General features: G+C 38.7%; 1 long non-coding RNA gene across 1 annotated transcript in view; it reads left to right on the top strand.

The window, feature by feature from the left end:
* Window positions 1–21,677, top strand: part of LOC129058153 (uncharacterized) — a 159,064-nt gene extending 137,387 nt beyond the window's left edge. The window contains exons 5-7 of the long non-coding RNA XR_008523052.1: window positions 17,951–18,032; window positions 19,254–19,352; window positions 21,227–21,677. This is a non-coding gene — a long non-coding RNA (uncharacterized LOC129058153). The remainder of the gene's footprint in view (window positions 1–17,950; window positions 18,033–19,253; window positions 19,353–21,226) is intronic.
* Window positions 21,678–25,097: the final 3,420 nt, after the last annotated feature.

The raw sequence follows: 25,097 nt of genomic DNA, 5'->3' as shown, positions 1-25,097 counted from the left end.
TGAAGAATATGCATTCATTTTTAGCATAAAGATTAGAACAAAATATTGACAAACTGGAATTTATGTGGTTTTGAGCAGTCCGTATGGAGATGGAGAGGAAAATGCCACATAACAATTGATGGTGGAAGTGGGAAGACTTAGCTTGGAGATAAAAGATTTTGGAGGAACATAGTTTTGTTCTTAAATATGTGATGAAAGGATCAGACTTGTTCAGATGGTCCCAAAAGGAGGAAGTAGAGCCAAAGTGAAGTTTATTTTGTCTCATCAATGGAAGGTTGAGTGTTTCAATCTACTTTAATGGTAGATTGGTATAATAATGGAATGAACTTTCTTGGTAGTGGATGAATTGTGAGTTCATCTACAAGCATTTCTGATGGTGTGAAAAAGTTTTAAGCATACAATGTGCTGTTAACTTGGTTTATCACTAATCAAACAGCTGCTTTAGAAAGTCTGGGGGCAATCTTAATGATTACACTGGGCCACCAATTGTAAATGAGACTGTCTTGGACAACTGTGGATGAATGGGCATCCTGCCCATGAGGTGTCATTACACTCTGCTTTTCTGTGAGAATGTTGCCAGGGAGTTTCTCTTAAAGACCTTCCTGATTTTCTTTTCTTTTTTTTTTTTTATTATACTTTAAGTTTTAGGGTACATGTGCACAACGTGCAGGTTTGTTACATATGTATACATGTGCCATGTTGGTGTGCTGCACCCATTAACTCGTCATTTAGCATTAGGTATATCTCCTAATGCTGTCCCTCCCCCGTCCCCCCACCCACAACAGGCCCCGGTGTTCGATGTTCCCCTTCCTGTGTCCATGTGTTCTCATTGTTCAATTCCCACCTATGAGTGAGAACATGCAGTGTTTGGTTTTTTGTCCTTGTGACAGTTCGCTGAGGATGATGATTTCCAGCTTCATCCATGTCCCTACAAAGGACATGAACTCATCATTTTTTATGGTTGCATAGCATTCCATGGTGTATATGTGCCACATTTTCTTAATCCAGTCTATCACTGATGGACATTTGGGTTGGTTCCAAGTCTTTGCTATTGTGAATAGTGCTGCAATAAACATACTTGTGCATGTTTTTTAATAGCAGCCTGATTTATAATCCTTTGGTTATATACCCTGTAATGGAATGCCTGGGTCAAATGGTATTTCTAGTTCTAGATCCCTGAGGAATCGCCACACCGACTTCCACAATGGTTGAACTAGTTTACAGTCCCACCAACAATGTAAAAGTGTTCCTATTTCTCCACATCCTCTCCAGCACCTGTTGTTTCCTGACTTTTTAATGATCACCATTCTAACTGGTGTGAGATGGTGTCTCATTGTGGTTTTGATTTGCATTTCTCTGATGGCCAGTGAGGATGAGCATTTTTTCATGTGTCTTTTGGCTGCATAAATGTCTTCTTTTGAGAAGTGTCTGTTCATATCCTTTGCCCACTTTTTGATGGGGTTGTTTGTTTTTTTCTTGTAAATTTGTTTGAGTTCTTTGTAGATTCTGGATATTAGCCCTTTGTCAGATGAGTAGGTTGTGAAAATTTTCTCCCATTTTGTAGGTTGCCTGTTCACTCTGACGGTAGTTTCTTTTGCTGTGCAGAAGCTGTTTAGTTTAATTAGATCCCATTTGTCAATTTTGGCTTTTGTTGCCATTGCTTTTGATGAAGTCCTTGCCCATGCCTATGTCCTGAATGGTATTGCCTAGGTTTTCTTCTAGGGTTTTTATGGTTTTAGGTCTAACCTTTAAGTCTTTAATCCATCTTGAATTAATTTTTGTATAAGGTGTGAGGAAGGGATCCAGTTTCAACTTTCTGCACATGGCTAGCCAGTTTTTCCAGCACCATTTATTAAATAGTGAATTCTTTCTCTTTTTATTTATTTTATTTTTTTTGAGACAGAGTCTCGCTCTGTCACCCAGGCTGGAGTGTGGCAGGATCTTGGCTCACTGCAAGCTCCGCCTCTGGGGTTCACGCCATTCTCCTGCCTCAGCCTCCAGAGTAGTTGGGACTATAGGCACCCACCACTGCGCCTGGCTAATTTTTTGTATTTTGTACTTTTTTTTTTTTAGTAGAGACAGGGTTTCACCGTGGTCTCAATCTCTTGACCTTATGATCCGCCTGCCTCAGCCTCCTAAAGTGCTGAGATTACAGGCGTGAGCCACCGTGCCCGGCCAACCTTCCTGATTTTCTAATAAAAAGGTTAGCAAATGTGATCTGGTCTCTTAAGAAAGTGAGCAGTGAGAAAGACAAACCCAAACATATTTGTAAGCAGTATTAAGTTTTCACTTTTGTCAAGCTTCCTAACTCTGTATTATCTGAATTCCTCCCACCCTACCCTTTTCCTATTTTAACTTCTCAGGTCTGTACACGCTGTTCAAATCCCTACCCCTATACACACATACACACAGACACACACACACACACACACACAGCAGTGTGGCATCCACAGCTAACTTTTTGGTTTTTATTTTTAATTGTTTATTTTTATCTCTATGTGACAAGATATCACACAAACACAGAACTTCCTGGACACTTCTCTTCACCCCAAGACATCTCATGTTCAAATTCCCATTATTCTAATTTAATTGATTAAATAAACTATGAATTAGAAGCAAAATTATGCTCCTTATACAGTTGATAAGCATATCTATCAACTATCTATTTCTCTCTCTCTTAATCTTTTAAGGGGTTCTAGCACCTGAAAATGATGCTTCCTCTCACCCTAATACAATTCCAATAGTTTGCATTTCCGCATGCTACATAGTCATGGCTCAATCTGCAACAAAATGGGGATAGAAAACCTGCCAACTCGCCAGGATAGAGAAGATAACTGGGGGATAGTTAGGGACCAATACCAGTAAAAAAGAAACTGGCAGGAAGTTGGTAAAACTTTACTCTAGGGAACAGAGTTCTGGGGATAGGTCCCCTAGAAGCCAGATCACTGAGCATAGAATTGAGCCAAGAAGAAAATGCAGAACTCAGCCATTAGAGTTAGAATTCCAGGCTGGAATACAATCATTAAAAACAAAGCAAGAGTCTAGACAGTTGAGTTACCAACAAAACAGAACAAAAACAAAAACAGAGTTGGACAGGTAACACAGTGAACACAAAGTTAGCGAGGAGTATTTGTCCTAGGAATGCCTGTGACATCATTCCTGAGGTCAGGGCTGTGGACATGTCTGGAGTAGGCTGCTGCTGAGTTTGGAAGTTCGATGCCCCCAGGTTCTAGGATAAAGCAATGCAGAAGAGAGATAGTGAGTCAATGTGAGACATTGACTAGTCTTGTCTCTTGGCTTCCCAGTGCCTGGAATCTAGGAATCTGTTTGAGAACTTTGAAGATGCTTTCTGACTTTAAAAAAAAAATGTTAATTCTTTTTAAAATTTAAAAATATTTGAAAGATTAATAAAAATAGCATTTATTCATTGTGTAAAATGTGATGATTTGACATACATATACATTATGCACTGATAACCACAGTCCAATTAATTAGCACAACCATCGTCTTTCATCATTGCCATTTAGTGTATGTGTAGTGAGGAAAATTAAAATATGCCATTTTATTATATTTCAAGTGAATAATATGGTATTATTAATTATAAGCACCATCCTGTACATCAGAGCTCCAGGACTTATCAATCTAATAACTGAAAGTGTATGTCCTATGACCAGCATCTTCCTGTTTCCCTGAACCCCTAGCCCTTAGTGACAATCATTCTATTCTCTGCTTCTATGAGTTTGACATTTTAGATTCCACATATAAATGAGATTACATAGCATTTGTCTTTCTGTGTGTGGCTCATTTCACATATCATAATGTCTTCCAGGTTCATCCATATTGTCCCAATGCCAGGATTTTCTTCTTTTTTGGTGGATGAATAGTATACCATTTGTGTGTGTTTGTGTGTGTGTGTGTGTGCACTGCCACATCTTCTTTATCCATTTATCCATTGACACCTAGGTTGTTTCCATATTTTTGTTATTGTGCATAATGCTGCAATAAACATGGGAGTGCAGTTATCTTTTCAAGGTACTGATTTCATTCCTTTGTATATATACTTAGAAGTGGGATTGCTGGATCATATGTTAGTTCTGTTTTAATCTTTTGAGGACTCTCCATACTGTTTTCCATAACGGCTATCTCAGTTTACATTCCCACCAACAGTGTGCAAGGATTCTTCACTTATCTCCATATCCCCACCAGCTCTTATTGCTTGTCTTTTTGTGGAAATTCTTTCTTCATATTTTCACAGCCGTACAAATGTTCAGTATTTAAAACTGATGAGGAACTCACCAATGACTCATTTAAAACAATTAAAAAGTTATTTTTTTGATAATAGAAGAACAACAAAAACAAATGAAGAAATAATCTTTTAAAGACAACAATACATGTATTTTGTATTCAGCGGACTTCAAAAAACCCATCCTCCTTCAGCTCCAGCTCCAAACATTAATTGTCAGTAACATCAGGAAAGCAAGTCATACAGAAAGGTGTGATGACTTTTTTCATCCTAAGTTTTTAATATTCCTATTTGCCTCCATCTTGCCCTGCTTATTTCTGCTTTTCCCACTATTCATTTACCATAAGAATATGAGTTTTCTGCCTTTCTTGTGCCAATTTTGCCCTTTTGCCCTTTGAAGCAACAGAGGGCCTCCAATGCAGGCAAATTGAAATACCATAAATTTTTTGCCACTCTGCTGTCCATAAGATCTGATCAGCACAGATACAGCAACAGAGTCTTTTTACATGTCTGCTTCTTGCAAGCTTTCTTTGAATTAAAACATACTTTTCAAGTATAGGAAACATATGGGGATGTAGAGAATTTCTGTCAAACTGTGGTAGGTAGGACTCATGGGTAGCTATGATTTATTATGTCTAATAATTAACACTTTCCAGATTACCCATGTGTTCTTTATGGCAACCCTAGGAGGTAACTGTTATATCCTCCTTCTACAATTGAGGAAACTGAGAACTGTCCTGCAGTTAGTTTGCAGCTGAGTTTGGACTTGAAGCCTGATGTGTCTATTTTTCCAAACCTGTAAATTCTTAATACCTGTTAGTTGGTGTATTTGTTTCCAGTTGGCTTAAACAACGCACATTTATTATCTCACAGTTCTGGAGGTCAGAAGTCTAAAATGGGTTTCAGTCTATTAAAATCATGTTGTCAACAGAGCTGTGCTCCTTCTGAATGGCTTAGGGAAGAGTCCATGCCTGGCATTTTTCCAGCCTCTAGGGGTTGCTGGCATTTCTGATCTTGCAGCTATTTCACTCCAATCTGCCTCCTTCTCCACATGCCCTTCTCTTCTATTTGTCTATCAAGTCTCCCTCTGCCTCACTCTTTTTTTGTTTGTTTTTGAGATGGAGTCTTGCTCTGTAGCCCAGGCTGGAATGCAGTGGTGCGATTTCAGCTCACTGCAACCTCTGTCTCCTGGGTCCCAGTTCAAGCAATTCTACTGCCTCGGCCTCCTGAGTAGCTGGAATTACAGGTGCACACCACCATGCCTAGCTAATTTTTTTTTTTTTTTTTTGAGGCAGAGTCTCGCTCTGTCACCCAGGCTGGAGTACAGTGGCACAATCTAGGCTCACTGCAAGCTCTGTCTCCTGGGTTCACACCATTCTCCTGCCTCAGCCTCCTGAGTAGCTGGAATTACAGGGACCCGCCACCACACCTGGCTAACTTTTTCTATTTTTAGTAGAGATGGGGTTTCACCATGTTGACCAGGTTGGTCTTGAACTCCTGACCTCGTGATCTGCCCTTCTCAGCCTCCCAATGTGCTGGGATTACAGGTGTGAGCCACCGCACTCAGCACCCTCTGCCTCATTCTTATAAGAACACTTGTCATTGGATTTAAGGCCCTTCTGGGTAACGTAGGATAGACTGTTCCCACTTTACTTTGTCGCTGAGGCTGGAGGGCAGTGACGTGATCACCACTCACTGCCACCTCCACCTCCCAGGCTCAAGGAATCCCCCCACCTCAGCCTCCCAAGTAGCTGGAACCACAGGCACGTGCCACCATGCCTGGCTAGTTTTTGTATTTTTTGTAGAGATGGGATTTCACCATGTTGCCCAGGCTGGTCCCAAATTCCTGGGCTCAAGCCATGTACCTACCTCGGCCTCCCAAAGTGCTGGAATTACAGGCCTGAGCCACTGTGCTTAGCCTCAAAATTCATAATTTATCATATAATTTGTCATGTAAGGAAACATTCACAGGTTTCATAGATTAGAACATGGACATATCTTTTTAGGGGTCACCATTCAGCCCACTACAGTTGATAATTCAATAGGATGTTTAAATATATTAAGTTTTATTAAGAAGGTAAGCCTTATGTTAAGTGTTCTTACCATAATAAAGAAGGAGAAGGAGAAGAAGGAGGGAGGAGAGGAGATTAAGGTAGTCAGAAGGAGACCTGGCACACGTGCACAGAAGAGACACCACGTGAGAACATGTGAGAAGGTGGTGACCTGAGAGCAAAGGAGCGAGGCCTCAGGAGAAACCAAACAGCCAACACTTTCATCCTGGACTTCCAGCCTCCAGAATTGCGAGAGAATACATTTCTGTTGTTTGAGGTACTCATCAATCAATCAATCTATCAATAAGGTTTTAAAAATTTTCCCGCTACCTCTGTCTTACCACTTTAAAAAATGATACATATTTTGTCACATAAGGCAGCATTAACAGGTTTGGAATATAAAGGTCAATTTTTCATTGATGTTCCTGGAAGTCCCCACCATGTTAGTAGTGAGATCTCCATCAATGGGGCCGACACAAATCACATCCAGTGTCAGACACGTCAGGTGCCCCGTGGACAGCTGTGCATTCCCCAAAGACCTCAATGTGACACCTGCTGTCCTGTCGAATTCCTGTCTTCCCATGGGTGTGTTCTGCCTTTTTTTTGTTGGGGCTTGGAAGAAATGTGAAGTATTCTTCCTCCTCTATCCCAACAACTTTTCAAGATTTTGTGTTTTGAATTCTAAATGCCTTCTTTCAAGAGAGTAACTAAGCTCATGTTGGCGAGCTGAAAGTAGTTGCTAGGCACTGGAGCTGTGGCCCCCATCCAGAATATTGTTTTTTAAAAAATGCATTGGCTATGAAAAGTGGAGGTGATTTAATCCAGAGAGAAGAGGGGCTTGGGAAAGTTTCCCACGACCTGATGAGACTGGAGGTGCTAAGGTGTAAGTGTGAGCATGTGTCTAAGTGTGAATTCATGTGTACATTTCACCAGCATGGAGCAAAAGATGATGTTCCTGGGACTGGCCTCATGGGCAAAGAATCTGTGAAGTTGTTAAAGCTACGGATTTCTAGGCTTTTACCCAAACATATTAAATCTGATCTTTGAGAGTAGGTTCCAGAACTCTGGCTGGTTAACAATTTCATAAGATATCAGAGCAAAATTTGACACATGCTGCCCTGGTGAACAATGGGATGAGAAGGATCAGGTCATGAGCTTGAAGGGTGTTTGTATTTGGAAGCCCAGGCTGTGGGGAGCAGAACCAACCAATAATGCGAGAATCAGGTTCCTCTTTACCAGGGGCTTGTTATTTTCAAGGGAACAAATCTTTTCTTCTGTTTTAGGTAACTTGATTTATATTGGAAGTTGATCAAATATAGATAACAAGCCTTAAACATTGAGAGAAGATTTCTGGCTCAGTGAAGCTAGTCTTCTGTATCATGAGAGTCCTAATCCTCCTGCACTCTTCTTTCTGTGCCCTCCCAAGGCAGGTACTTCTTTTCACTGGTCTACAGGCTTAGGTCACTGCACTTTGGGATCTGACTTTATACTGCCGGAAACAAAGGGTACTATTGACAAACTTAGCCTTAATATTGTCAAAGAAAAATAAACCTTGGGGCTTCAAAATCACTAAGCTAAAGGGAAAAGTCAAGCTGGGAGCTTCTTAGGGCCAACCTGCCTCTCATTCTATTCAGTCACCCCTCTGCTCACAGACAAATGCATATATGATTGCCTCCTTTGGAAACGCTCATCAGAAACTCAGAAGAATGCAACCATTTGTCTCTCACCTACCTGTGACCTGGAAACCCCCTCCCTGCTTGAGTTGTCCAACCTTTCCAGATGGAACCAATGTACATCTTACATATATTGATTGATGTCTCGTGTCTCCCTAAAATATCTAAAACCAAGCTGTGCCCCGATCACCTTGGGAACATGTCATCAGGACCTCCTGAGGCTGTGTCACGGATGCGTGTCCTCAACAATGGCAAAATAAACTTTGTAAATTAACTGAGACCTGTCTTGGATATTTGGGTTCACAATATTATGATCATGGCATGCTGGGGGCCATAACACATTTGCTTCACTGCTAGGCTGGCTCAACTTTGACCTCCGTTGACACCAGATTTCTTCTTATTCCTCAAATGGTGGACAATCCATTGATCTGGATTACAGAGCTTCTTCCTGGTAGAGACACAGATGTCATCGTACATTCTTAGTCATCACATAACGTGCTTGTTACGCCATTCTGCTACTTACAAGCTGTGTACTGTAGGGCAAGTTACCCAGTCCGTCCAAGCTTCCTTCCTGAAAAAGTGATTATATAATATCATGGTGAAGAGTGAAAGAATTAATGCATATAAAGTGTTTATTATAAAAGCAGGCAAATATAAGTGTTCAATAAACATCAGGTATTATTTTCATTGTTGTCATTGTTATTCATTTGCCTGAGGTAGCCCAAGTGGAAGCAGCGAAACTGAGCTGAATTGTTTTCTGTCTGATTCTAAAGCCTGAGTTCTTTATACTCACTCTACCAGAGGGGAGAGATGGGGCTGCCCCTTCCCTTCCAACTGAACTCGGATGATGGTGGATGTCTGTTTGTGACACAGTCAGCGTCAGGTGCATGGAGGGCTGTTTGGTGTGATAATAGATTCCTAACTCTACAATGTAGAGGAGGCATTGCCTATAGTTGCTGTAGATTAGCAGGAATCTTACATGCCCAGCTTTAAATAACTACCATTATTTTAGTCTTCGTTGTTTACTGTAGCCTAAGTTAGATGTTTTATCCAGTAAAGAGCTGGTGGTTACCATTTAACTCATGCCATCTATCTTCTTTATAGAAGAAAAGGGAAAAAGGTGGTACTATTAAAATGCTTCTAAACAAAATGTCTTTCAGTTTGATGTTCCCTTAGGAAAAAATGGCCAAAATCTTTCCAGGAAACATGTAGTGAAAGAAAAAAAATACATGATGTGTTTATTATACTCCAATCCTAGGGGAAATGTTGAAACCCATTCTAAATTGAGCAATGATTCTTCAATGCTTTACAAATGCTTCTGAGGGGGAAAATCTACAGAAATGCCTCTCAATAAACAATGAGGATAACTATTTTTAAAATTCTATATTAAGCAGCCTATTAATGTTTCATTGTAGCAAATTTTTCCAAGGCAATTGACTCTTCAAAATATCTCACGATGAAAAATATCTTTTATTTTAGTAAATAATAAAAATTAATGTCTACCCAACTGATGACTAGTTCTAAAAATTATCAGAAGGTAAAAATAACCATAATAATTTCTCCCCTGCCAAAACCATTTGGAGGAAAAAGATAAAGTGCTTAATGCTTCTAGCCTTTCAAATAGATGAAAGCTTATAACTTATTTCCTCCACCTATGAAGCATGTCCTGTGAGATGTAGAAGGATCTGGACTGTGTCCCTCTGCTATTCAACACTTTGCTCTTTGTTGCTGGATGAAGGAAGGACTGGGTACTCCTTGATATGGACATGCCTTTATCCTATGAGGGAACATGGCCTTCCCTCTTTATCCTCCAGAAAACAATAGCTGGATGTTTTGGTAGAAACTTGGTCAAAGCCTGCCAATCCAGGATGGATCAATAGAGATATGCCATGTAGATCCAGAACAGGCAGAGAGCAAAAGTCAATGAAGGAAAGTTCAACACTAATCTTGTTTCTTTGAGTTCCTTGACTAGCCTCAGACTTCAGCTGCTCTTGTGAGCCTGAAACTCACTTAAAGTGGTGGGACTTTCTTGGTGTTTTGTCCTCTCTCCACTCCCACCAAATTGTGCCTTTGCTCTGGGGCAAGCTGGAGGCAGGGGAAAGCCTGCAGACCTCCCTCGGCTTTCTGTCAGTGCTGGATAATGTGTCCAAGAGGGTTTGTTTGTCTCCCTCATGGGCAGTTGACCTTGGCGTCTACCCTCTCTTACGAAGCAGTGAATCTTTTTCTGGGCTTTGGAAGCAGGAGCATTTTCTGTCCCTCTCGCAGTGGCCCATGACTTTTGCTGGTAAGAGAGAAGGTTCTGGGGAAGTAGGCAGGGGCTCTGTCATTTCCCCCAGCCGCAGCTTTGGATGGCCCAAGGAGAAGCAAGAGGGCTCTATATTTTTTTAACAGCTTTATTAAACAAACTTCACATATGTAACATGTACAATTTGATATGTTTGACATATGTATACACCTGTAAAACTATCACCACAATCAAGATAATGAGTGAATCCACCACCTTCACGCTCCCTCATGATCTTTCTCTCACCCTTCCCTATATCCCTTCCCATGCAACCAACGATCTGCAGCTGTCAATATAGATTAGTTTGCACTTTTAGAATTTTTGTATACATGGAATCATGCAATATTTACTCTTGTATGTATGTACATGTAGGTTTTCTGGCTTCTTTTACTCAGTGTAATTATTTTGAGATTTATTCATGTTGTGTGCATCAATATTTCATCCTTGTTTATTGTTTAGTAGTATATCACTGTATGGATATGCCACAATTTGTAAACTCATTCTTCTCTTGGTGGAAATTTGGGTTGTTTCCAGTTTTGGGCTATTGAAAATAAAGCTGCTGTGAGCACATGCATCTCAATTTAAATAACAGAGAGAAGTTCTCTGAAAAAGTAAATGATGTTTATTTGTGACTAAAGCATTGCAATGGGAATACACATGTTATAGTAAATTATGTGTGTATTCAGGGAGGTAAAGAAAGACAGAGATTTTTAAAGAAAAAAAACTAGGAGGATTACATAATTGTTTTTGAAATAATTATTCTTAACTACAAGGATTAATAAGAAGGGTGACACTAGTCCCAGGTTAGACAGGCAGTTGCTGGGCAAATGTCTTTGCAGAAGTATTTTTTTTTTCTTTTTGTAAGGTTTCAATGACCTTTGTACAAGGTTGTGGTTTTTGTAATCTTGTTCTTTATCAGGCATACAAACGTGAGAACTCTCTCTTCATAGCCTTCCCTGGCTCTACGTGTCAGGATTTTCCGGACATTAGTGGCTCCATTTTGATTCTGACAAATTGCACACACATGCAAGTCTTTGCGTGCCTGCAAGCTTTCTTTCTCTTGGGTAAATAGTGAGGAGCGGTATGATTAAGTCATGTAATAGGAATATGCTAACATTTTTATAAACTCCAAAAATATTTTCCATGAGGTTGTAACATTTTACCTTTCCACCAGCATTGTATCAGTTTTCTTTCTTTCCTATCTTTACCAGCACTTTGTATGAATAGAATCTCTGTAACCTAGGGTTAAACAATGAGTTCTTAGATATAATACCAAAAGGGTCATCCAGAAGACAAGTAATCGATAAATTGAACTGCATCAAATTAAAATTTCTTCTTTTCAAAAAACACACAGTTGGAAAATGAAAAGCCATAGGCTGAGCTAATATTTGCAAAACACATATTTGATAAGATCTTTTCAAGAGATATATTTTTTTAACTCTCAAAACTCAATAATAAGAAAACGATCATTAAAAAGGTGGATATAAAATCTGAAGACATTTTACCAAAGAAGACATTTAGAAAACCAATAAGTGCAAGTTACACAAATTAAAAACCACAATGAGATGTCACCACACATCTATTAAAATGGCTAAAGTGAAAAAACTGGCCTGTATTATTTGTTTTTAACTTTGTAATTTTGAGATAATTATAAATAAACATGCAGTTACAAGAAATAAAACAAAGGAGTTCCCTGTACCAGGGGCTCCCAACCTGTGGGCCGTGGACTGGTATTGATCTATACAGCCTGTTAGGAACCTGGCTGCCCAGGAGGAGGTGAGCAGCTGGTGAGTGAGCATTACTGCCTGAACTCCACCTCCTGTCAGATCAGCGGTAGCATTAGATTCTCATAGGCGTGTAAACCCTATTGTGTGTTGTGCAAGTAAAGGATCTAGGTTGTGTGCTCCTTATGATAATCTAATGCCTGATCTGAGGCAGAAGTTTCATCCTGAAACCATCCCCATAATTCCCTGGTCCATGGAAAAATTGTCTTCCACAAAACTGGTCCCTAGTGCCAAAAAGGTTGGGAACTGCTGCCCTGTACCATTCATCCAGTTTCCCCCAGTGGTAACATCTTGCAAAACTATAGTACAGGCCGGACATGATGGCTCACGCCTGTAATCTCAACACTTTGGGAGGCCAAGGTGGGCAGATCACTTGAGGTCAGGATTTCGAGACCAGCCTGGCCAACATGGTGAAACCCCATCTCTACCTAAAATACAAAAATTATCTGGGCATGGTGGCAGGCACCTTTAGTCCCAGCTACTCGGGAGACTGAGGCAGGAGAATTACTTGAACCCAGGAGGAGGAGGTTGCCAGGATCACGCCACTGCACTCCAGCATGGGTGTCACAGCAAGACTCCATCTCAAAAAATAATTAACAAATAAAAATAAAAAATAAAACAAAACAACAACAACAATATAGTACAATATCATAATCAGGAATTTGACATTGATACAATCCATAGACTTTCTTCAGGTTTCACCACTTTTGCATGCATTCATTTGCATGTGTATTTGGTTCTGTGCAGTTTTAGCACATGTATAGGTTCATGTGAACACCACTTCAGTCAGGGACCAAAACAGCTCCCTCAGCAGACCTCTCCTGCTACGCTTCTATGGCCACAGCCACTTCCCGAGAACCGCTAATCTGTTCTCCATCTATAATTTTGTTATTTGTATTCTTTATAAATTCCTGTTTTTCTCTTCCCATGATCACACCACAGCTGCCACAATCCCTTGAACTTTGGTTCAAATTCTCAGCCCTGCTAAAGGTACTAACAGAGTCACAGAGAAGGCTCTTGAGGATCTTTCCTCTGGAGAAATTGCCAGTGAAAATTCAGCAATGCATGGGAAGTGAGACCCAACTTAACAACTTTGCTGTTAATAAGCAGACTTGTTTCAAATGTACAAGTCAAAAGACTATCAAAACTAAACCTCTGAAACCATGTCTTATTAAATATGTTTAGTTGAATTAAATAAAATTATTCAATAGAATTAAATAGCTTGCAAAAACTGGAGAAACATTATCCCTGCAATATCTCACTTTCCTAAGCTCCTGCTTCAATGTCTCCTCTCTGGATAGGTACTTGCCTGCATGCCCCTTTATGTCCGCCTCTGGTTTATTCTCTTCTTTAAAGCTATTGCCACATACTGTTTTGTGTCATTTCATTCCCAAACAATTGACTGATTCTCTTTTTTGGCTGGACCTATATGCAAGAAGTTTGGCCCTTTTCTGTCTACACCTTATCTTCTTTTTGTTAAATAGGGCAGCAAATGCTGAGGAGGCATTTTCTCCTGCTTTTAGTTACTTTTGGTTTATAAACAAGAAGTCATTTTCTTGGTGTCTCCATTTATATCACTTAGGATGTGGGATAAAGATGTTTTTATATCCTGATGCAAATAGCTCTTCATCACTTGAGTTCTGAAGGCTGTGTCTTCATAAATCCAACACTGGAGGTTTCTGCTCAGAAAACTAGGTCACTCCACATCATCTACAATGTGCTTTGCTTTACAGCACAGTCTCACCCACTCTTACAACTGGGATGCACATGTATTTATCTCATAAGAAATAAAAATATCAGTGATGTATTTTCCACTTGGCTGAGAATCAGCAACCTCTCACCACCAATTTTTATACTGATTTGCACACTTTCAAGTAAAACCCTTATCCATATGTGAATAAAAGTAATAATTAGAAGCTAATCTCAAATTTTATCTAATCCAGCAAGCTATACAATATAGATTAGTTTCCAAAGCAAAACTGAATTTCTAAAAGTGCAAGTAAGTAAAATGTAATGACAATTTTCAAAAGACACCAATGTACTTTTCCTCAGTATTCTCACCTGAAAGTTAACGAGTTTTCTCTATCCCACTCATGGGGTAGCTTGAAAGATTAAATGAAAAACAAAAAGAAAATGCAGGAGTCTAGATGTGTCTGCAATAAATGATACTTTACACAAAACTATGATGTTTTGTGGTGATTAGTAATACTTCATTTAACTGTTTGAGAAAGTATCATTGTCATTTAGTATATCTATGTTCTATATCTATGCAAGCATCCATCTCACCTTACTTTCTAACACAGGTGATTGTATGTATGTGTGTGTATATGTATACCTATATCTATCTATCTATCTATCTATCTATCTATCTATCTATCTCTATCTGTCTATCTATCTATCTATCTAGAGAGAGAGATTTAAGGAATTGGCTCACATGATGATTGTCTTAGTCCGAGTTCTCCAGAGGGACAGAACTAATAGGATAGATGTATAGATGAAAGGGACTTTATTAAGGAGTACTGACTCACACAATCACAAGGTGGAGTTCCACAATAGGCCATCTGCAAGCTGAGGAACAAGGAAGTCAGTCCCCAAACCTCAAAAGTAGGGGAAAGCTAAGAGTGTAGCCTTTAGTCTCTGAAAGCCTGAGAGCCCCTGGAAAACCACTGGTATAAATCCAAGAGTCCAAAAGTTGAAGATGTTCAAGAGCAGGAAGCATCCAGCAAGAGAGAAAGATGAAGGCTAGAAGACTCAGCAAGTCTGCTCTTTCCACTATCCTGCCTGCTGCATTCTAGCAGTGCTGCCAGCTGATTAGATGGTGCCCACCCAGATTGAGGGTGGGTCTGCCTTTCACAGTCCACTGACTCAAGTGTTAACTCTTTTGGCAACACCTTCACAGACACACTCAGGAACAATACTTTGCATCCTTCAATTCAACCAAGTTGACACTCAATATTAACCATCACAATAACAAAAGAATTGGCTCACATTTATATATATATATATGTATATATGTATTTATATATGTATATATTAGTATATATATTTGTATGTGTATACATACATATATATAAATGCATATGTATATGTATGTCTTGATGAGTCCAAAATCTGATGGGGGAAGCTGGCAAGCTGGATATTTGGAAAAAGTTACAGTTTGAGTCTAAAGGCAGGCTGTTGTAGAACCAAGGGAAGAGCCAATGTTGCAGATGAAGTCCAGAGACCATCTGCTGGCAGAATTCCCTCTTGCTCAGGAGAAGCCAGGCTTTTATTCTAGTCAGACCTTTAACTGATTGGATGAGGCCCATCCACATTACAGAGGGCAATCTGCTTTACTCAAAGTCCACAGATTTAAATGTAAAGCAGATCTCATCCAAAACACCTTTACAGAAACACCTATAATAATGGTTGACCAGGTATCTGGGCACCATGGCCCAGCCATGATAAAGATAAAATTAACTATCACACAGATTATTATATTCTCCTTAATAGTTACATGTTTCAAAGTCACTGGTCCAGTGAAACAATGATGGAGAGCAAGCTAGCTTGAAGATTTTTGGAAGAGCTTACTTGGACGTGGATGACACTGGCCACATATTCTCACCCAACTATTCATCTGCATCCTGGCAACTCTATGGTGCCTCTTTTATCTCCAGGCTGGCCAATGTCACCTTAAATTCAGGCCTATAAATATCAAGAGGGTGACCCCAAATTCTCTACAACCCAACTACACTTTCCAGGATATTTGCTGCTATAATCTATTTCTAAACACAGAATACTTCTGACACCAAATGTGGTAGGGATTTCTGTTATTTCCACAGCAACAAATTCTCCAACACCAACTGGGCATCCTGCAATTCAATTCTGACACTATATACCTGGAGTTAATGTCAGGTGCCACAAGTGAAGGGCTCAGCCCCACAAGACTGCTCTCACTTCAGATTCCAATCACAAGGTCAGGGCTTCCCGTACTTCTGACCAACTGGATATCAATCGAGGGTTCCCAGACCTTCTTCTTAGGTTTGATAATGTCCTAAAATGGCTCATAGAACTCAGAAAATCATTTACTATTACTGGTTTGCTATAGAAAATACAACTCAGAAACAGTCAAATAAGTGAGATGACAGGATAAGGTATGTGGGAAGGGGTGTGGGGCTTCCATGCCCTCTCTGGGTGAACCCCTCTCCCAGCACTTAGATGTTTTCACCAACCCAGGCAGTTCCTGAATTTCATTGCTGAGGGCTTGTATGAAAGCTCCATATTATAAGCATGATTCATTAAATCATTGAATATTGGTGATTTACTCAATCTCCAGTCACTCTCCCCTTCCTGGAGGTCAAGGGTAGTGCTGAAAGTTCCAATCCTCTAAACGTGCCTAGGTCTTTCTCATGGCCAGCCGCCATCCTGAAGCTATCTAGGTGTCCCAGCTACCAGTCATCTCATCAGCACACAAAAGACACTCTCATCACTCCAAAGATGCCAAGGGTCTTAGACGCTCTTGTGTCAGGAACCCAGGGAATAAGACTAAATATTATAACAGATGATGCTTCTATCACCCCTATCACTCAGAAAGTTACAAGGATTCAAGGAGCTTTGTGCCAGGAACCTAGGACAAATAACACATTTATATTTATCATTATATCATGATTTCACATTTGCTTAAGTTCTCTCTGAAGGAACCATTTCATGCCTTCTGTCTTGCCCTCTATCATACCCACCGATGATCATTTCCCCCTAAACTGAAACTGTTAACCAAAACATCTCACAACTTCCAGCCCCCTCAAACTACATACATACCCACATTGGAACTCATTATTTCCCTCTTAGAAGCCTAAAATCCATTATCTATAGAACATAAATCCCAAACATTTTTTTCACAACAAAAATCAGAGCATATCACTTCTCTGCTTAAAACACTCCAATGATTTTCCATGCTCTACAAATAAAATTTGAACATGGATTTTCAAAGTTTGACAACAGTAAACCTTTTCTTGCCTTTCTGTCCTCCTCTCCCACCACAGTGCCCCTCAACAACTATGTCCCAGCCATGTGGGTTCTGTTTGGTTTCCTTCCACATGACAAGTGCCTTGCCAGCTCAGAAACTTGGAACCAGCTTTCCAGTGTGCCTGGCTGGCTCTTCCCCTCCTTGATGTGACTGGCTCTGGGCTCTGTTCTTTTATTTGTTTTAGAGATGGAGTCTCACTCTGTTGCCCAGGCTGGAGTGCAGTGATGCGATCTTGGTTCACTGCAACCTCTGCCTCCTGGGTTCAAGCAATTCTCTTGTCCCCTGTTCAAGCAATTCTCCTGTCTCTGCCTCCCAAGTAGCTGGAATTACAGGCATGCGCCACCACATCTGGCTAATTTTTGTATTTTTAGTAGAGACAGGTTTCACCATGTTGGCCAGGCTGTTCTCGAACTCCTGACCTCAGGTGATCCACCTGCCTCGGCCTCCCAAAGAATTGGGATTACAGGCGTGAGCCACCACACCTGGCAGGCTCTGTTCTATTGTTCAGGTCTCAGCTTAAATTGAACTTCCTCAAATAGGCCCTTCCTAATTACTCACCCTCAAGCAGATTCCTGGCTATTTTTCTTGCTGTATCTTTTACAACTGAATGTTGTAACCAGTGCCGTGTCAAACTATATTGGAACCTGAGCCAAAAGGGAAAATCAGTACTATGACCCTGTCTTTATTACAAATTTTGATATTTTGTTCATCATGGATTTTTTGCATTAATTTCAATTGTTTTTAAATATTGCATTAACACATTATTTACCTTAATTACTGAGTTTCTTACCATCTCCTTAAATTTTGTGTCCCAGGTAAGTGACTCACTTGCTTTCCCTGAGACCTGGCCCTGTTGGTAACCCAGGCTTCTCTTTAGCGTTAGACTAGTATGATGATTTTCAATTTGCAGGCCCAGCCTAACCTACAAGATTGTGGAGAATGCTGTCATATATCACTGCGGTGACGAGGATGATCGTCCATGACTTAAAACTGTAAGAGATAATAGATGTGACAGGCAGAGGGAGCATAAGATGGGAAAGGTGGGTATCTGGGGTGGGAAGAAGAAGCATCCCTTGCAACCATAGTGGGAGCTGAAACAGTCATCTTAATGCATAAGGATTAGGTCATCGGGGAAGCTGTGTGAGAGGTAAATCAAAAAATACAAAAAATTAGCCGGGCGTGGTGGCAGGCGCCTGTAGTCCCAGCTACTCGGGAGGCTGAGGCAGGAGAATGGCGTGAACCCGGGAGGCGGAGCTTGCAGTGAGCCGAGATCGCGCCACTGCACTCCATTGTGGGTGACAGAGCGAGACTCCATCTCAAAAAAAAAAAAAAAAAAAAAAAAAAAAAGAATGTCCTAGGCTGAGAGGAAGGATCCTTTTAATTGGCTGGGTGGCTTAGAATTTTGTTTTTGGTTTATGCTGCCATCACCCTGCACTGTTGGGCCACATTAGAAAGGCAGGTGGGAAAAGGGGAAACATTTACATGACCTATAGTGTACTCATAAATGTTTAACAACCAGATCTCCCTTCAGCCAAATTGTTTTAAAAGTAAATAAATAAATATTATCTGATTTATAGCATTAGCCAATGTCCGTGTTGTAAACACTACTGTTGTGTCCATTTCAAACTATTGACCTGTAATCAATCCCCAAAGGCAGGATTTGGAAGCAATGCATGCAATTGGCTCTCACAAGCTGGTGCAAGCACACGTCTGTACTGGAGCCCATTTTAATTCTCTACATAGCACTAAATAATTCACATTGCTCTTGTTTGTGCATTTATTGCTTCTCTTATGTAAACACAATCACCAACATTGAGGTCTTAGTCACTGCACAATGTATAACAATATTGTCACTTAATAGGAACTTAAGCATAGTTATGTGTACATTTATTGCTAACAGCAGCACCTAACACTTGTAGAAATGCTTATTAGATACTGAGAATTGCTTTAAATTTTGAAGTGGATGGTATAATTTGTTCAGGTATTCACTCATGGCTCACTCTTGCCTGCTTCCCGGTAGGCAGAGCACCTATCACTACCCTATTAATTGGGGTCTTAGATTGATGACTTGCTTTGATGATGTAATGTTAGTGCATGTAAATATACTTTGCCAAAGTAGGAGCTTTAAGTGAATTAACAAGGTTTCTCACTATCTCTTTGGGCTTCTGCCCTCAGCATGAGAACATTGAGACCTGGTAGTGTTTCTCTTTCAGATTGGGACTGGAATAAAAAGACATGTGATACTGAGTCAAGCCCAGCTGAGTCAAAGGGAGCCTACTTAGGACCCAGCCAGCCCACGGCCTTCCAATAATGTAAGCAAGAAATAAATGTTGTAAGCCAATTAGATTTGGGGCTCTTTGTCACCACAGCGAAAGTGATTAATGCCATGACAAACACAGTACTCATTTGAACTTCGTAATGACTCTGTGATGTAGTTTTTACTATTACCACTCACATTTCATAGATGAAACTATTAGAAAACAGATACGTCAATGACTCAGAGCTTTACATGTCTAGTAAGTGGTATAGCTGGGAATTAGACTCAAGCTGACAGGCTCCAGAATCCACTCATTTCATAACATCTCATTAAATAAATATGGTTAGGAAGAGGCACTGTGCTATTTTAATTTTAGCTCAAGAACTATATTTTGATAGATATTTTCAAAAGTTAAAAATGAGATGACCATATGTCCTATTTTACCATGGATAGTACTGGTTTACACCTGTTTTCCCAGCATAATTATGAATAGCCTCTTCTTTATCCTCAACATGTCCCAATCTGGTAAACTATATATCCACCCTATTTAAAACCTACTTTCTTCCACAGCAGCGTTTTTGCAATGTCCTTCCACTTCATCGCTTCGCCTCACCAATCATCAGACTAATCCATGTCATGACAAAACAACTGAATATCTTCTTCAGGAGAGGCTGGCTCTTATGCAGCTCACCTGCCAATGTTGTCCAGGTCCCTTAGGAAGAGGTTGCTTTGGTGATCTCACCTGGGAACAATTTCTTCTTTAGGTGAACTCTAGGGTTCTTATTACATATGGAAATCCCCATGAAAACAGGAAAAAAAAAAAAAAGCCCAAGATGGATCTGGTTTACAATCCTAGTACAAAGGAACACTTGTGTTCTCTTCTCTTGAGTTGAGGAATCAGTCAAATAAGCAGATGCCAAGGTACACACATTTCAGGAAATATGTATGGGCAAATGTTCTAAGGAAAAGAACATGCAAGAGATTATTATATAGCATTGTATAGCATAATTTACGTAGGTAAAGGCAAATTGAGAGGTCAATAAACTTAAAAGAACCAAACACCTGCAGAAGAGAGGGGCCGGGGGCAGGGCCTCCATTCCTTAGGTACAGTTCCCCTTACATTTAACATCAATTGTTTCTCCTTTCAAACCTCTCTAACAGATCTAAACCAGAATGTTTATGATAAATTACGAGATCTTTAAACCACATTCCTACTTAAAAGAGTCAACCAAATTTTATTTTTTATTTTATTTTATTTTATTTTATTTTGTTTTTTGAGACAGAGTCTCGCTCCGTCGCCCAGGCGGGAGTGCAGTGGCGCAATCTCGGCTCACTGCAAGCTCCGCCTCCTGGGTTCACGCCATTCTCCTGCCTCAGCCTCCAGAGTTGCTGGGACTACAGGCGCCCGCCACCACGCCCGGCTAATTTTTTGTATTTTTAGTAGAGATGGGGTTTCACCGCGTTAGCCAGGATGGTCTCGATCTCCTGACCTTGTGATCCGCCCGCCTCAGCCTCCCAAAGTGCCAAATTTTATGTTTTAAAAGCCAGGATAGTATCTCATTTCATTTTTGCATTGTGTGTAATTTCACAGCACCCAGTTTCACAAGGTGCCATTTATTAAGGGCAGTTAGAACAGAATTCTTAGACTTTAGTGCATTTCAAACAAGCTATTACAACAGAGAGTTTCATAGTGATAAGTGGTTCGTTTTCTGTTGTTTTCTTGGAGCATTGGATATCTTTTTAAGAAATACTATATCCTCCCTTGCTTTCTTATGTTCATTTTCCATACCGTAATTATAGATACATGTATAACTGTTGTCAAATATTGATAAAGCATATGTAGGTCATATTTATTGAAACCCAATAACTGCCAGAATCTGTGTTTTACTGAACCATCTCATGTTATCTTTTTAATAACCTTGTGACTAGGTAATACATCACTCGTGCTGACAGATGAGAAATAGAGACTCAGGGAGATGAAGCAACTTTCCCCAAAGTTCCATTGCTTTTAAGAGTCAAGGTCTTCCAGTCTCCAAAAGCCTCGTTCTTTCCCTTGGTTTATGATATTCAATTTGGTTCCTGCTGTAATGTACACTGAAACCTCAGGCTGCTGAGCTATCTTGATGGTTTTAAGAAGACAATCTGGTGCCTTTACCTGCTAGAGAAGTCACCTAGAATCCTGTTGTTTAAGGTACTTTATTTTGTGCTTTCCAGCTACTAAAGCATACATGATGATATTCACATAGGTGGTGTTCTTGGATTTTCATATTACACTCTGGGGAACAAATAAGATGAATGTGTGTTACAGAAAAGAAGCCACTGCTGTCTCCATTAGTTTCTGTTTGAATTTCTTCTCAGCTCGCTACCTCTCAATGCACTGCAGCTGCCATTCCTAATGTTTTGTTAATTTGCATGTCTTCAGCATCTTTCGTATTTTTCTCCTTTTATTCTTGATATGGATCATTTGTGCCTTCTCATTTTTTTTTCTCACTTGACCATTCTTTCCAGAGAGTTACCAATTATATGGTCTTTAAAAATTTGCTTTTATCTTTGTTCATCCTGTGTAATATATGCCGGTTTTCCATTTTATTAATATAGTGTCTATGTTTTCTTGGGGCTTATTTTACTCTTCCTTTTTAAGTGTCTCGACACAGATTTCCAGCCTTTCTTCTTGCTCTGTCTACTGCTTTAGCTGCTTCCCACACATTTTGATATATTGTATTTCCAAATTTTTTCTGATTTACTCTGTGACTGCTTTGGCCCCTGGCTTGAATTTTTTCAAAGCATATAGGGATTTTTTTAGTTTGTTTCTTATTTCTAGTAATTTAGTGAAATAAGAAGACATATGCTCTATTATTTTAGTTATTTAAAAATTTTGGGACTCATCCTTAAGGCCTAGCATATGGTTAATTTTTGTAAATGTTCCAGGAGTGCTTGGGGGATGAAAGTGTATTATGTACTTATAACAGGCAGTGTTTTATAGTCCAGTATGTCCATTTGGTTAAATTTGTTAATTGTATTATTAAAATCTTACAAATTCTTACTAACAACTTTGTCTGTTTCTTCTATCTATTACTGAGAAGTTAGGTTATGATTTCCCCCTATGACTTGGGTTTGCTTATTTCTTCTTTTAGCTTTGTCATTTTTATGGTTCATATATTTAAGGTCATGTTAATAAGTGCATGCAGATTTAGAATGTTTATTCTTCTTAATACATTTTATTATTATCATAAAGTAATCTTAATAATCTTAACCATCTGGACTTTAACTCTTTTGGTCTGAGGTGGGAAAATCAACCTTCCTAATACCCAGTATTATTTGTATGATATCTTCTCCTGACATTTTATTTTAAATTTTTCCACAGTCATAGGTTTTAGGTGTGTCTTTTATAAACTGCATACAGACATTTTCCCCTCTCATTCAGCGTGAAAATCCGTGCCTTTTAATTAGACCAGTTCCATTCCTTTTAGTATAATTATTGTTCTTTTTGGGTTTTAAATCAACTCTCTCATTTCCTGCATTTTATTTTTCATATCTGGTTTTATCCCTTTAATCATTTTACTAGAAATTGTAACATTCTTAATTAACTTGTCAAAACTATTGTTTTTTGCACGTTTTGACCCTCCATCTGAAATAATTTTGTTTCTGCCTGGAATATATCCTTTGCAATTTCTTTTAATAATAACAGGACAGCTCTATTAGGTGTGGTTCATATTTGACTGATGATAATTTTTCATAAGTTTTTGTTCTTTGAAACCTTCCTTATTTTGTCTTTTTTTTAAAAAAAACAACTTTACTGGGTATATAATTATACATCATAAATTATCTTTCTCACCACTTTAAAGCTACAATGTCATTGTAGTTACTGAGAAGTAAGCTAACAGTTCCACTGTTGTTCCTTGTAATGTGTCTTTTCTCCCCAGCTACTTTTAAAATTGTTTTCTTTATGTTTGATTTTCTGCAGTTTTACTATAATGTGTGAATTTTTAATTTATCTTGCTTGAAATCTGCTAAATTCCTTGCATTGTGAATTGGTCACTTCTAACAGTTCTGAAAATTCTCACCCATTATTTCTTCAATTATTGCCTCTGACTCATTCTTTTTCTCCTTTCTTGCTGGATTTCTGATTTAAAATATGGTAGACCTTTTCTCTCTATCCTCTGTCTTTTAACTTCACTTTATTTATTTTCTTTTTAATTCTTTATGCTGCACTCTGGATAATGTCCAGTTCATTAACTTTCTCTGCAGCTGTTTCTAATTTGCTGTTAATTTCATGAATGGAGGGTTTTTAAAAAATATTAACAATGGAAATGTTTAAATATATACACAAGGAAAAAAGAAAAGAATCATAAAATGATTCTGGTGTGATTGTCATTCACATTCAATCATTATTTATATATGGCCAATATTGTTTTACTTATGGACTCCTACCCCCCTCATTATGCATTGACTTTTAAATTTCAGCTATTTTTTTATTCTTAGTCTGTTTCTTCTTCGAATCTATTCTGTCATCTTTTATAGCTTCATAATTTTTACTAATATTTTCAAGTTTATCAATTTTAGTTTTTAAGCACAGTAAGCATAGATTTTATAATCTATTGTGTATTCAAATATATTATGTATTTGTACTTCTATTTTTGTTCATTTATTATTTTGGCTTATTATGTCCTACGGTACCTTATTTGTGCTGACAAGTGAACTTAGAAAAAAAATGAGCTTGATATTTTAAGATTTAGGGTAAGGGTATGTTCTTCCAAAGAGGATTTTCATTTGTTATTGCCAGGCTCTAGGGCACAACTAGTTAAAGACCACCTTAAATAAAATGCCATGCTGAGGTTTCTTGGACCACCGAGGAAATGCAAGCCTTCATTGCTCATGGTCTGAAACAGCTCTGTTAGGTGTGGTTCATATTTATTTTCAGAGATTAGCCCTTTCAGATTCCAGTTTATTTGGGGATTAAGCTTTTACTAGACTTTCTACCTTAGGTATGCTTTGGGCTTTGATTTGGTTCTCTTGCTCACACCATAAGGCTATCAAAGTAAAATGTTAAGTTTGCCAAAATTGTCACATTCTCTCAGGGCAGATGTTGCTGCTGTACTAGTTACCTCCCTATTTTCCTCTTGATACGTTGTCCTAGTAATTCCTTACAGTTTCATATTTTCAAAATTTTAAAAAATATTTTTTATCCTGTATGTATAGTGTTTTTCAGCAAGAGGTTTGGTCTAGAATACCTAATTGACCATAACCAAATTCAGAAGAAGGAAATACTATTTTCAGTTACTTACATAAAAGTTAACCAATTCTAACCCCAAAGACATTCAAGTCATTTTTCTTTTTTTTCCTGTCTCATCCACTCTCACTCCCAAAATTAGAATGTGTAATTCTAGTTTTTTAAATATTGTAAGATAACATATTTTTAAAATACTGTAAGATATTTGTGTTTTTTAGAATACTGTAACATAACATATTTAAAAGGATTTCAGTGTTCATGTTATTTGGAATTTTTCTTATAAAAGAAAAAAGAAAATATATATTTTTATAAGCCAGTTTTATGGTAAGAATTTTCTTTGACTTAGGTTATTTCTTGATGGAAAGCAGCTAAATATTCAAAATGTGATGCAGTATAAGTATTCAAAAACTATTCAGCAGTATGGTTATTGATATATTTATTTCATAGTCTTTGTTATCTGGAATAATTATTGCTATATTTATTTCAAAATAAAATTATTGAATATGAATACACATTTCCAGTAGTCATAGTACATTTTAAACTGATAATATTTAAACAATGCTTTCAGTG

Source organism: Pongo abelii, chromosome 11 (genome assembly GCF_028885655.2).
Source record: "Pongo abelii isolate AG06213 chromosome 11, NHGRI_mPonAbe1-v2.0_pri, whole genome shotgun sequence".
Lineage (NCBI taxonomy): Eukaryota > Metazoa > Chordata > Mammalia > Primates > Hominidae > Pongo > Pongo abelii.
Note: the sequence above shows the minus strand (reverse complement) of the source record. Positions and strands in the feature narration are given on the sequence as shown.